This window comes from Rana temporaria, chromosome 4 (genome assembly GCF_905171775.1).
Source record: "Rana temporaria chromosome 4, aRanTem1.1, whole genome shotgun sequence".
Classification (NCBI taxonomy): domain Eukaryota; kingdom Metazoa; phylum Chordata; class Amphibia; order Anura; family Ranidae; genus Rana; species Rana temporaria.
In genome coordinates, this window is record NC_053492.1 from 186,878,036 (window position 1) to 186,891,610 (window position 13,575).

Below are 13,575 nucleotides of genomic sequence, written 5' to 3' on the forward strand. Positions count from 1 at the left end.
ACATTGACGTTTGCAAGTGGTTTACTGGGATTATGGCTGAAGATATCAGCCATAACCCCCGGTACCATTTTTTCCATCTGGCGACCAGCTTTCTCATGAAAGCATTCTGAGCAGCTCATGAGTGCCACTCGTGGTGTTTCTTGGGCTTACTATTTCCACTGGTTCACCCAAGAAATGATCCCACAGTGTGACCAGCTGCTCCCTTATGTATATACTCTGATAGACACTCTGGCATTGAAGGACCGGAGCAATATCATGACGTCACTTCTGGTCCAGGCTGAAAGTACTTTTTTTTTTTTAAAGCAAAAGATCAAAATTGTTTAAAAGGTGAAAGATTTGGGGTCTTTTTATCGGACCTCTGAAAAGTATAACATGCATATGTACTTAGTACTTGGTTTCTGGTTTTGAGGTGTTATGGAAGACCAGGATGCTTCAATAGCGGCCTTCAGCTCCTTTGCATTGTTCAGTCTCATGTCTCATCTTTCTCTTGGCAATGCCCCATAGATTCTCTATGGGGTTCAGGTCAGGCGAGTTTGCGGGCCAATCAAGCACGTAATCCCACAGTCACCGAACCAAGTTCGGTGCTTTTGGCAGTGTGGGCAGGCTACAAAATCTCTTGGTAGATGGCTGCGTTGACCCCGGACTTAATGAAGCACAGTGGACCAACACCAGCAGATGACATGGCTCCCCAAATCAACACAGACTGTGGAAACTTCACACTGGACTTCAAGCATCTTGCAGTGTGTGCCTCTCCATTCTTCCTTCATACTCTGGCTCCTTGGTTTCCAAATGAGATGCAAAATTTTCTCTCATCAGAAAAGAGGACTTTGGACCACTGAGCACCGGACCAGGTCTGTTTTTCTTTAGCCCAAGTAAGATGCTTCTGACGTTGTCAAAGCTGAACAGCCCCGCCCAGGGGGCGGTCCTACTGGCTATATTCCCTCAGCCTGCACTCAGCAGCTCAGTTCGTCAAAAGCAGTACAACTTAAAAAGGAGGGGTGGGTGCTGTGTCCGTCCATGAACTCAGAGCAAAGAATTTTAGGGTGAGTACAAATATCCTATTTTCTCTTTCGTTCATGGACGGACACAGCCTTAATCTTGACAAAGTGGGACGTCCCAAAGCAGTGTCAAAAACGAGGGGTGGGAACAGCATAAAAATAACTTCACCCCAAAACAAAACACTGCTCCTCAACTGAGGAGTTGCAACTCTAAACAGCCGCCTACAAAACTTTGCGGCTGAAAGAAGCATCCGAAGATTCACTCACATCAACCATGTAGAATTTAGTGAAAGTGTGGAATAAACCTCCAGGCCTATGGGCCCGAAGGGAGCCAGGTCTTCTCCTTTGCTAGGCAGAAAAAAACTATTAGTCTGTCCAACGGATCTATCCTGTGTGAAAGGGGTCTAACTGGGAAAATTACCTGATCCCAACTGCAGACCTTCAAAAAAAAAAAGAAAAAATGAATTATTCTAAAAGAATGAGTTGCCTTTATTTCTGATGATAGAAGAGGAATAGGCTAATCTAAAAAAATAAATAAATATTAGGCTTCAAAGCTGTATTCAGTAGACAGCCAGCCGTGGCACTTACATCCAAAGTGTGGACAGGGATGCCATTATAATAGTGTTGAAGTTATCCTTGGACTACTAGCAGAAACAATTTAATACATTACTAGAGAGAAATTAGGGTAGCTGCCACATGGTAATAAGAGTGCTTTTTTTTTACAGGTAGAAGGTTGTAGGGCCAGTTTTGTGATGCATGTGTCTATAAGACTAGAATATTAATCTTATAGACCTGCCTGAAGAGTACTCAGGGATTGTTCCTCAGAGGAAAATCGAATTCAACAGTCCACTGACGTTGCAGATGTGCATCTGCAGGTGCCGGTAGCAAAGTGCCATCAGAGTTTAATGAGATCCACTGTTCTGGCAGAGCAATACTAGTTCAGGTGTCTCACTTTTGGACTAGCTTCAGCACCCAGGACATTTTTTGAAAAGTCCTAATGGCCATAGAGGCATGTCTTAATCATTACAAGCATCCTATTTTAAGCCAGCTCAAGAAGTCCGTTTCATCACTGGGATCAAGTTCAAACTCTTTGCCTAATTAATTGGATGATAGATTACCAAAAGAGCCAGAACAATCCCTTTATTCTGGGGGAGAAGATTATTTAGATTCAGAAACAAATTTGCCAAATGATGCTCATCTCTGGCCAGGGAATGTACAAGTTTCCCAAGCACTATGAATCATTGTATTTCTGTCATATGTTGGCCAATGAGGAGCAATTTTGAATTTCCAGCAGTGGAGGCAATGACCACAATGACAGCCTACTCTTCTCCCAGACAGGCTTTGGGGATCGGTGCAAAGGTGGATAAGCAAGTCCAGTCTTTTTTTTTTTTTTTTTGGATAGACCCCTCAACTCCGGAGACTGGATCACTGTTACTTCTGATGTCAGGCTTCAGGGATAGGAGACCCTTGCAACTGAAACCTGGTTGATGTGTTTATTGTGAAAATTTTAGTGGTAGATTACCTTGAACCAGTTTATTTTTGCGATCAAAAGCAGGATGAGAATATTTAAAATTTCCTGAGACTTTATGGGTTTATTTGGTCAGCACTATAGGAAACTATTTAATGAGAGAAATACATACAGGCATACCCCACTTTTAAGTACACAATGGGACCAGAGCATGTATGTAAAACGAAAATGTACTTAAAGTGAAACAATACCTTTTTTCACTTCTAGGGTGCAGTGCGGGGTCAGGGGCTGTAGTGGGGGTGTCCGGAGCTGTAATTGAGGTCCCAGGAGCAGTAGTTGGGGTGTCAGGGGCACACTGGAACAGGGCGGGCTATGCTCTCGGAGCTTCAGCTCCTTCTACTGCATCTGCAAAATGTCTGTACAGTACTTGTCAGGCACTTACGGGTATGTCCTTACTCGCGAGTGTATGTAAAGTGAGTGTACTTAAAGCGGGGTATGCCTGTAATCTTTTTGAGGCAATAGCTTCAATATAGGCAGAGTAACTGACCTAGAACAGATTAGCCTTTATTTTAGGCTATTAGGATTTGTTTCCAACTTTCCATGAAAAGTACATCCCCCACCCATAGGGAACTTTGCAATCTTTATTTTATTTTTTTAATTACAAACATGTAGTATTTAGACACAGATAATAAACAAAAGATATGTCGACATATGATTACATTTAGTTTTCCTTAAAATACAGTACATTTTGTTCCAATAATCTCCCATCTAGATATTTATGCACGGATGCCACAATGCTATATAACCTTGTTTATTAACCTTCTGCAATTCACTTACAACAAAGTGCAGGTACAGGCAATGTGGGTGCTGATATTTTTCTGTCACAAAGTCCATGGTACAGGTGTAGATTCAGGTTCAGCCCCTGCAGACCTAGTTCTTATGATAGACAGGATTTGGAGGAATTTCTGCTCAATGCATGCTGCACTGCATGGTCCAGTTATTAAACACCAGCAGCTCGGTGCATGTTGAGAAAAATGCTGGAGGAAAGCTGTCCACTTTATCAAAATTCCAATCGTATTGGCCAGTTCCTTAATGGAAGTGAAATGGCCAATACGATTGGAATTTTGATAAAATAAAACAAATAAAGAACACTTGGAGCTGCTTGGAGCTGCTTAGCTACAGCTGTCAGGTAGCTGTGAATGGATCTACAAGGTATATCACAAGGCACAAATACAATAATTTTTTTTTTTTTTTTTTTGGGGGGTTTGGATTACTTTTTACTGGCTAGGTTTAAAATGTTATTACCGTATTTATTCGAGTATAACGCGCAAAATTTTATACCAAGAAAATAATTCAAAATTTGGGTGCGCGTTATACTCGAGGACTGGGGTGGGGTGCAGTGGCGGCCGGTCCATTGAGGGCGCAGGCGAATTGTGAGTTCGCACTGCGCCTTTCCCGGGCTGCAGCCGCTCACTGTACGCGAGGGTGAAGAAAGAAAAAACCGTCCCCACGTCGCGTACAGTGGGTGGCCCGAACTGGGGGTGAGAATTCCTGCTGTATAGTCGCCGCTTCAGTTCCTCGCCTCGCCCACACGTTACGGTAAGCATTGCTTTTGTTAAGCATTGCGGTTGTCCCGATACCATTTTTCTGTGTCAGTCCCCGGGTGCAATGTTATACTTTTGTATCACCTTGCCGCCGCCACCGAAGCCACCAACGCCGCTACAACGTTAATCACCGCGGCGCGGGGGAACATTACAGACAGCTTTCGTTTGAATAGCTGTTTTCCCCGCAGCGCGTAGACACTCTCCCTTGGACGGATCTGTCCAATCGCGAGCAAGGGGGAGTGTCTATGCGTGGCAGGGAAAACAGCTGTTCAAATGAACGCTGTCTGTAATGTTCCCGCGCCGCGGTGATTAACAGTAGGTGGCTGGATATACAGGGGACATGGCTGTACATACGGGGACATGGCTGTACATACGGGGACATGGCTGGTTATACAGGGGACATGGCTGGTTATACAGGTATACCAGTTTACATTGTCAATAAATGATTTTTGTCAATTTCAATGATTTTATACAGATTTTTAAGCGAAAATTAGGGGTGCGCGTTATACTCGAATAAATACGGTAATTCCATTTTAGAAATACTTTTTATTTATTTTTTTACCAAATTTTAATAACATTTAAAAAAACTGGCAGCTGCTAAAAAACTTCTACCAATCTTAGAAGAGGAAGCAAATTATTTATTTTGAACACATATGCCAAAACATGTCCTGATTCTGCATGTTTTCGAACTTCACAAATACATTTCCAATGACCGTAGTTTTAACGTAATAAAGCAATTTTTTTGCAAGACATGCCTAAAACAAATGAAAAGCAATTTTAACATGCTATATAATAAAATAAAAACACCCGATTCAATTTTTTGCTTGTGGCATTAGCTAAATGCCAAAAATGTCTAAGACACATAAATAAAATCCCAGACCGCTCAGTTCAACAATCGCTGTCAATTCAGAAGCCAGAAAAGAAAATGATTTGAAGCAAAACCAAGAGAAATGTACCCTTTGGCTTGGTACAAGCTGGGAAACAAATGGTACAGGAATGAGGTCACAAAGGAATCGTACGCCCACCAGTTCCCTGAATTCATTTACCTACCTCAGTGCACATTCAGCAAAATGAACAAGGGATGTTATGAAGCTTTAAGGTCGGTCACTACACTGCAAGATGTGACAGGACTTTACTGGCCTTCAGCTTCTTTGTGTCTCGCATATAATAGGACTACACAGACTGAGCAGCCCCAGGACAAGCAATTTTACTAAAACAGCACAGACACTATGGAAATGCTAATAGAATTTGGGTTTTCTATTTGCAGAAGAAGATCATTTAGGTTTTAGCAGGGTTTGAACACAGTATTACATACTAAATCTGCACCAGAGCCAAACAACCAGACGGTCTCAATCTACTACGGCACCAATAAAAGCAGCTGTCAGACTGGGGATAATAATAAAAAAAAAGTTCCCACAATGTTTTAGAAGCATAAGCTTCTTCTAAACTTATGTGTATGACACTTGAAATGACAAGTGTACCTAAAAACAGACCCTGAATGAAAAGAACCACTCTTCCTTTGTAGCCCCCACAGTAAGAAATGCCAAATTAAAGAAAAAAAAAGGTAAAAGTTACTCACAGTATAGGGGCTTTCTGAAAGCTATGGTACCGTCACTGGGACGAGGGGAAGCTGAGGATCCCTAAACACAGAAAAGTCACAGATGCACTGTGCTAGTCTGACTTCATGCAACATTTGGGACCCTTAAGCCTCATACACACGATCAGATTATCCAACGAGAATTGTGTGATGACAGGCTGTTGTCGGAAAATCTGACCGTTTGTACACTCCATCAGACAATTTTTGTCGAAATTTTCCACCAACAAATGTTAAATAGCATGCTTTAAAATTGTCTGCCAACAAATGTGTGTAGTCAGATTATCCGACCGTGTATACACAAATCCATTGGACAAAACTCTAAAGTACAAACACGCATGCTCAGAAGCAATGCCAACATTAACAGATGTTGCCCAAAGGGTGGCACTAAAGAGCTGAAAAAACACAGTTTCTTGTTTGTTGGCCAACAATTTATTGCCATTTGTATGCAACACAAGTTCCTGGCCAATCCCCTTCGGACAAAAGTCCTACACATTGTCTGCAGAAAATACGATTGTGTGTATGAGGCTTTAGAATCACCCTCACCTAGGAAAGCTTTCCAGAAACTATGGTGCAAGGTGAGTATTTTTGACTTTTACTTGGGAAGGTGGTGGGCTATAAAAGAACTGTACTTTGCATTTATTTTGCATGGTTCACTATAAAAGTCTAAAAAAGAAAACGAATGCAGCCATGACATCTAAGAATTGGCAAGCTGCAATATAATAAATGCTTGTTTCTGGCTTTAATACTGCTTTTAAAGTGAACTGCAAAGAAACTTGGGCTAGAGTTGTGCTTTAACAAAACATTAAAAATAAGGGATAGTTATACAATACTGAAGTCAGCACATTTTTGTTGCAAAATGATCCACAATTGTCCCAAATCAATATTTAAATGAATCATGGCAGAAAAATTACTTAAATAGCTTTGTAAGTATATCATAAGGATTTAATTAAGTGTTCCAAGCAACACAGCACAAAGATATTACTGATCTGACAAACAACAGACCCTTATATACAGATCAAGTTCATGTAACTGAACACAAACACATGCTTATCTCTTCCATCGCCGGTTTACGAAGTGTCCAGCTAAACAGGGTACATATTGAATTAAAAAACATTTCCTGAAAAATTCAGAGGTTTCTGTACAAAAAAAAAAAAAAAAACACGCAAATATGGGCTTCTGACTTCATACAGACCTTCCTGATTTGCATATTTGTCTGGGTCAGCAACTCCAAAATTACTGATGATGGCGGATCAGTGAAACAGCCAGGTAACCAACATTTTCAGAATAAGGTCTGCAATGGCCATTATTATAGTGATCTTAGGAACAGTCTATTAAAGTTGTCCTGATGGGCAAAAGATTGAGCTGATCCTATGCTTTAACAAAATGAGTTTATAATGGTGAATGTTGGTACATCTCCTAAACGCATGTTAAACCCAAATTATAGTAAATGCTGAATGCAGTAGGATAATTCTAAAATAATTCTGGGTCATAAAAACAAGAGGGCCACATGACTCTGAAAAGCCAATTTTAACATGCATGAGCTGCTGGATCAAAGCCTTAAAGAATAATTTTGCCTGACAGCCTGCCTTCAGGTTTCTTTAGGGGTGCCTTGGCAAAATGCCTAGAAATTGCACAAAAATTGTATATAAATCAGTGGGTAGATCAAGCTAACCTTTTAATTACCGTATTTGCCGGCGTATAAGACAACTCCCTAATTTTCCAGCTAAATTGTTGGTTTTGGGATATACTCGCCCCTCCCTACTAGTCTGTCTGGAAGCTGAGGGGTAGCCGAAACAACCGCTGACAGGAACAGGCTTTATTCAGCTTTTTTTTAAATCTCACTGGGCCATTGCATGCCTCACAGTGCCATTGCATGCCTCACCTCGACGATCCCATACCTTATCCCTGACATGCAGAGTCTCAGTCAGATTGCGGGCGTCCATTGTTCAAAAGCCGCACCTCCTCCTTGTACTGTTCCGCGATAGGCGGAACACTCAGTTTCCGAGCAGAGCCTGTGTTCAGTGTTCCGCCTATCACAGATGTCCTCTCGTCGAGGGTGAGAAGACATCTGTGATAGGCGGAACACCGAACAAAGGCTCTGCTGGGAAACCGAGTGTTCCGCCTATCATGGAACAGCACGAAAAGGCGGCGTGGCTTTTGAACAATGGACGCCCACAATCTGACTGATACAGGTCAGATTTTTAAGTACAAAAGGTCGTCTTATACGCCGGAAAATATGGTACACAAAGCCATTGTGCATCATTACAACCTTCTAGCTGTAGGCATCCCAACAACCACGAACGTCATTGGTTGACAGGGACAAAGTCGGGCACCTGCAAAGCATCCTTGTTTGAACCTCCCCTGCCCCTCTCCATCAGCTATGATGATCATATTATAGCTGAGAAACAGAGGGAGAAGAGAAACATTGGAATACTAGTCAATACTAGTATAGTGTGCAAAGGCAAATTTGCTTTGGAAAAATAAATCACCTCCAAGGTTGGCTGTCCTGCGTGTATGGATGTGGCAGCATTATGTAAAAAGTTTCCTTTGAGAATGGGGTGCCTTAAGATTGTGGAGAATTTTAAAAGGTGCCTTGACTTAAAAAATGGTTGAGAAGCACTGGAATAACTAAGGCAATTTTTTACTTTTAAATGAAATTGAGGGGTATGAAAACATCTGCCATTTGTTTATTGCTGTATGCATCTCCAGTAGGGATATCCTTTTTACTGGTTAATTATATATATATATATATATATATATATATATATATATATATATATATATATATATATAAAAAAATAAAGCTGGTGGTGCCTACTGTAGCCAAATGCCCAATTACATTTTCTACTATGCAGTGTTGTGTTTTGTTTTTGGTAGACAAAGCCTCTCTTATAAGCTGCCCTGAAAGAGGATTTGGTAAGTAGTAGTAGTAAAGACCTATACAATGAAACATAAAAAAAAAAAAAAGAGTTTTTTTTTGTGGAAAAACATACAAAGTCTTGCCACAATAAACTCTACTTTGGCTGTAAAAGTAAACAAATTTTACTTTAAAGGGTTTATTAATGCCTGGGAAACTTTCCAAGTTTTCATTTACATATACATTTATACCATCTACAGAAGGTCTTACGATACTAAGGCCCTTTTCACACAGGGCAAACTCTGTTGAGATCAGGATCTGTCCGCTGGTCCCCTGCAGATCAGGGCAGATCAGGTATATGACACATCTGTGTCTGCTCAGTTTATGCAGAGCAGATATAGACCGAGCCGGTCTGCTTTATGGGCGGCCAGAAGTAAAAGGGACTCCAATGTCTGTTTACACTCGACTGCCCTCTGATCCAAATCTGCCTAGACAACGAATCCCCTTTTGTTTTTTGGTTTAGTGGACTGGATCTGACCAAACGTTGGCAAGTGTAAACAGACACAAGTCTGTTTACACCCACCGTCCATGGGGAGAATGGGCCACCAAATCAATCAAAAATTGACAGGCAAACCCTTGTTGTGAAATGGGCCTAAAAAGGTAGCCATACAAATATTTCTCTCATTCAGCCTGAACATTGACAGGATTTCTCCATCAAAGTTTGTCGAGCTGGATGTTGTTGGCAGGGCTCAAATGTTTTACTGATTTACAGGAACTGGCTGAACATCAAGCTGTGTGGGGCCAGCTTAATTCACAGACCAATGAGGGTCAGAAAACAACTAGCTACTTAAAAAGGACATACTGCCTATTTATTTTCAGGCCTCTTCTAGCCATTCTAGAGGGTGCATTATGCATTTATAAACACAGCAATATGTACAGCCAACACTGTATACAGTAGTTCAGAAGCAGTGAACCGTGATTCTGGAAACAGCAGCACAGTGCTTAGCTGGTAGGCAGAGACTGAAAACAGTCCCTGTCCAGAAAACTATTCAAATGGTTGCATTTGTAGCCATCATAGAACAATGTCAACGAAGAACAGCTCAACAATGGATTAACCATACGGCAAACAAAGAAATAAAATTTGCTCCTACAGAAAAAAAAAAAAAAATAATTTGCCTGAAACACCCCAAAATCTTTTACTCTTCACAGGTAGTTTTGTTTATCGAGTTATCCAGTGAACAACATGAAGATGTGAAATTTCATTGGGATAATACTAGTTTTCCTAGACAGGTGAATCAGAGCACCACCAAAATGCCATCTGCTTTCTATAACCAAGCTTAAATCAGAAAGCAGGAACATCACGTAGCAAATACAATATAATTAATCAAAGTGTGACTATATAATCATGCAGTCACCACAGGCATGTACTGGGCTTTTAGTTTATGATTAGGTTTCGATGCACCTGTTATTCCTTAGAACACATATTCCTAAATGGGACCATGTAGATTGATTTTCTATATATGTTCATGTCTAGCGACATTTTGCACATGGGAAAGTCTTTCAAGACAGCCTGAGACAAAAGGTTTGAGGATTAGGTAAACATTAGCATCTCAGAATGACTCAGAAACGTGTTTCACTATAGAAACAATATACATGTTTAATGGTCTTTGATGTATGATTAAAGATTTAATGCAGAAATTCCAACATTCCTTTCTTGGAAAACAAAGTGGCTGTGCATTTGTTATAAAATAGCCTGTTCCATGCCAGTGCAGTGGTTCTCAGGCTATAGTAGCCAATACTTCCCACTAACAAATTCGTTTTTTTTGTGACTATATACAAACTGATTACAAACGAGAATTGGTGCCTGCCATGGTGAATGAGCCTCAGCCCAACTTTACCAAATGCTCCTTTCTAAATACATGCTGCCAGATTAACAGGCTTCTGATGAAGAGTGAACACTATCAAACTGTATTTCTGTCATTTTGAGTGGAATTAAACAGTCTGCAGAGGGAAGTGTAAGAGGGCTTTACAATTTTACAAATTCAGTTATAATTCAATGGGCTTCTACAATTCGCTGTTCAATATAGAAATGCATCATATAAACTATATTGTGTTCATGAGCAATGTAGAAGACACGTGTGAGGATGGAAAAAGACCAATGACAACACATCAGTACATGCAAAGCACACTAAAGCACAGTTCAGACAAGTTTATTCAAATACTGTAATCATATTCCACCATTTTTTTTTTAGAAACTAATGGACAAGGCACAACCAGGGTTGCCAACCATCAGTAAATTCACACACAGTTTGTAAAATCTGTGATTTTTACATGTCTGTAATTGACATTCATGGACAGATGTAAACATCATGGATTTTACAAACTGTCCATGATTTTACTGATGGTTGGCAACCCTGGTCCAAACCTTTAGAGAAACCAGTTAAAGCTGAACTCTACTTCTGTATAAGCAACATTTATACTATTAGTTAAAGCAATATTACGCCCAAAAGTTCCACTCACAGCTCTGCTCTCTAGACTGGTTATGTGCAGCAAAGTAGTGATGTCATTGGGATTAGGTGCACACCAAATGGATTTATATCCTTTGCAGCTATTGAAGCATATATTTAACAACATTTTTTTGAGTTTTCTGATTTCAATACACTAGACAAATGTCCGCTTAAAATGTGATAAATTATATATTTAAATGAGTTTACATAGAAGTTCACTTTTCAAGAAAAAAATGAAAAAAGGTGAAAACAACCTACACCCTTCGTCTCCACTGCACTTACCTCTGTGGCTGATTAGCCATCACTGCGCACGCAGCCAGTGCAGCAATCCAGGGGATTGGAAAGCCCCGTTCTTTTTTCGCCGTATTTTCCTAGGATTTGTGGGACCAATCAGATTGACACAGAGAAGCACATGACTACTTTGACCAGAATTGCTCTGGCCCATCCTGGAAGCCTTAGAGAAAGAGAGTAGAAGAGCGGAGCTTTCAAATGCCCAGCCTGCTGAACCAGCTGCATGGGCTGTGACAGCTGATCACCCACAGAGTTAAAGTGGTTATAAATGTAAAACTTTGCTGTGTTTATTGATCTTAGTTACCTAGCTAACCACATGTCAAAAGGATTTACATATAAAAATAAAAATCTATTTTTGGCTAGTGAGAATTATATGTTGGTGGTATTCATCCTAACAGTTTGAGAACAAGGCTGACTACTCCCAAGTTGCAAACACGTGTCCTAGATTCTTCTTGCCAGCTTTCTGGGCAAAGTGAGGCAAAAAGAAAGGCTAGGCTTTACCTGACTACATGCAGAACAGAAGAATTGCACAATACTAGACAAAAAAATGAAAAGGTAAAAGAAATAAACATATATTGGAAAGTTATTGACATATACATTTATTATAATCACATCTGCCTCCACAGGGGTAGCGACACTCACCCAGCCAGAGAGAACCATCCATTGATGACCACTGCCCAGCGAGGGGGCATACAGGTGCAATTTTTCTGTACTGCCCGTATGTCCCCTGATGAAGCACATATGTGAAACATGTCGGGACCTATACGTGTAACTGTATATTGAATTGATCCAGTCTCGTACCTTTGCAATTGTTGACCATTCAGCTACTGTTGAGCTATACTGTGATTGTCATTACAAAGTTGACTTTAACTTTGAATTTCATTAAAATTTGTTTAAATTTAATTTTTTCGTATTCGTTTCTCATCATATGTAGTGCACGGCAAAAGTCCCATTTTATTCTCCCTTACCTTGTATACATAATCTATGGGATGAGGTGCTAATCTCTATGGGTGTTTCTGCCAGTAGTTGGACTCATTTTTCTCTGGTTTATATTTTTCTGGAGTTTGGAGTTTCCCTTTAACATTTAGAGGGGGGGGGGGGGGGGGAGTACATTCTTTGTTAAAATATGGAAAAAAAAAAATATTCCATGCCATTATGGGGTGTAGATTGCCACCAGTTCCAATTAACTATAAGCTGTAAAAACAAAAAAGAAACCACTGCTTACCATCAGCACCACAGAGGAACAAACAGAGAATTTCACACAGCCATAGGATTGCTGCACACTAAATCCTTTATTGTAAACAGCAGATACAGCGCTAAAAGCAGGTATAGCACCCTACTGATTGTGTATAACCACACTTCATCAAGGGCAAATCCATAAAACAGATCACATACTCTAATTTCATTTGTACCGCCGTTTTCTAGGTAGAGCACCGACAGCAGGCTTAAAAAGTGGTTACGCTAAAATAAACATTTTAACAGGGTTTGGTACTAAAATGTGTTAAGTCTGAGTCATGTAATTTCCTGAAACTGAGATTAAAATAAGAGACGCAGAAAAAAAAAACATTGTCAAAATGGTATTTTATTTTCGCTCAGACCACATACAGTTGCATTTAATAAATACCTGGGATCCCTTAACACATCATGCTGTATACACACCAGTTATGAGATGCCAAATGGTTTTAGTACTAGGCAAGCAATCCAGACTTGCGCTTAGACACTTCCCTGTTGGGCCAGTATTTGGCGCATTATAAATCCATTAAATCAATCAGACTGGGTGAAACCAGGATATTTTTACAGCGCTTAGTACAAGGCACCCTAAACGTGACTGACATCCAGAGGCAGCTTTGGAGGAATGTTTTTTTTCATTATTCATCCCTTTTTTAAACAGATTTTAAAGTCTGCTTTTTATAGTAGACAGATACAGTGTGATTTTGACAACCAAACAAGCAAGCAAATCTGATATCATACTTGCTAATATATTCAGAACATATACTGGACATGAACACCTTATGATGTTTACATATTACAGTCACATGTTAACTGGTATAAGTGTGACTAGCAGATTCTATTACCTTGCTTGCTGGTGTTCCGAATGTGTCTTGGTATATGAAAATGTGTTCATATACAACAAATCTGAATGTGGACATACAGTCATCTGTATAGCCAGATTTAGAGGTTAAGTATATATACCCTTCAACTTTTTATCCAAAATGGTCTGTTCAAGAATGTGGCACATTACGAAGGTATTAT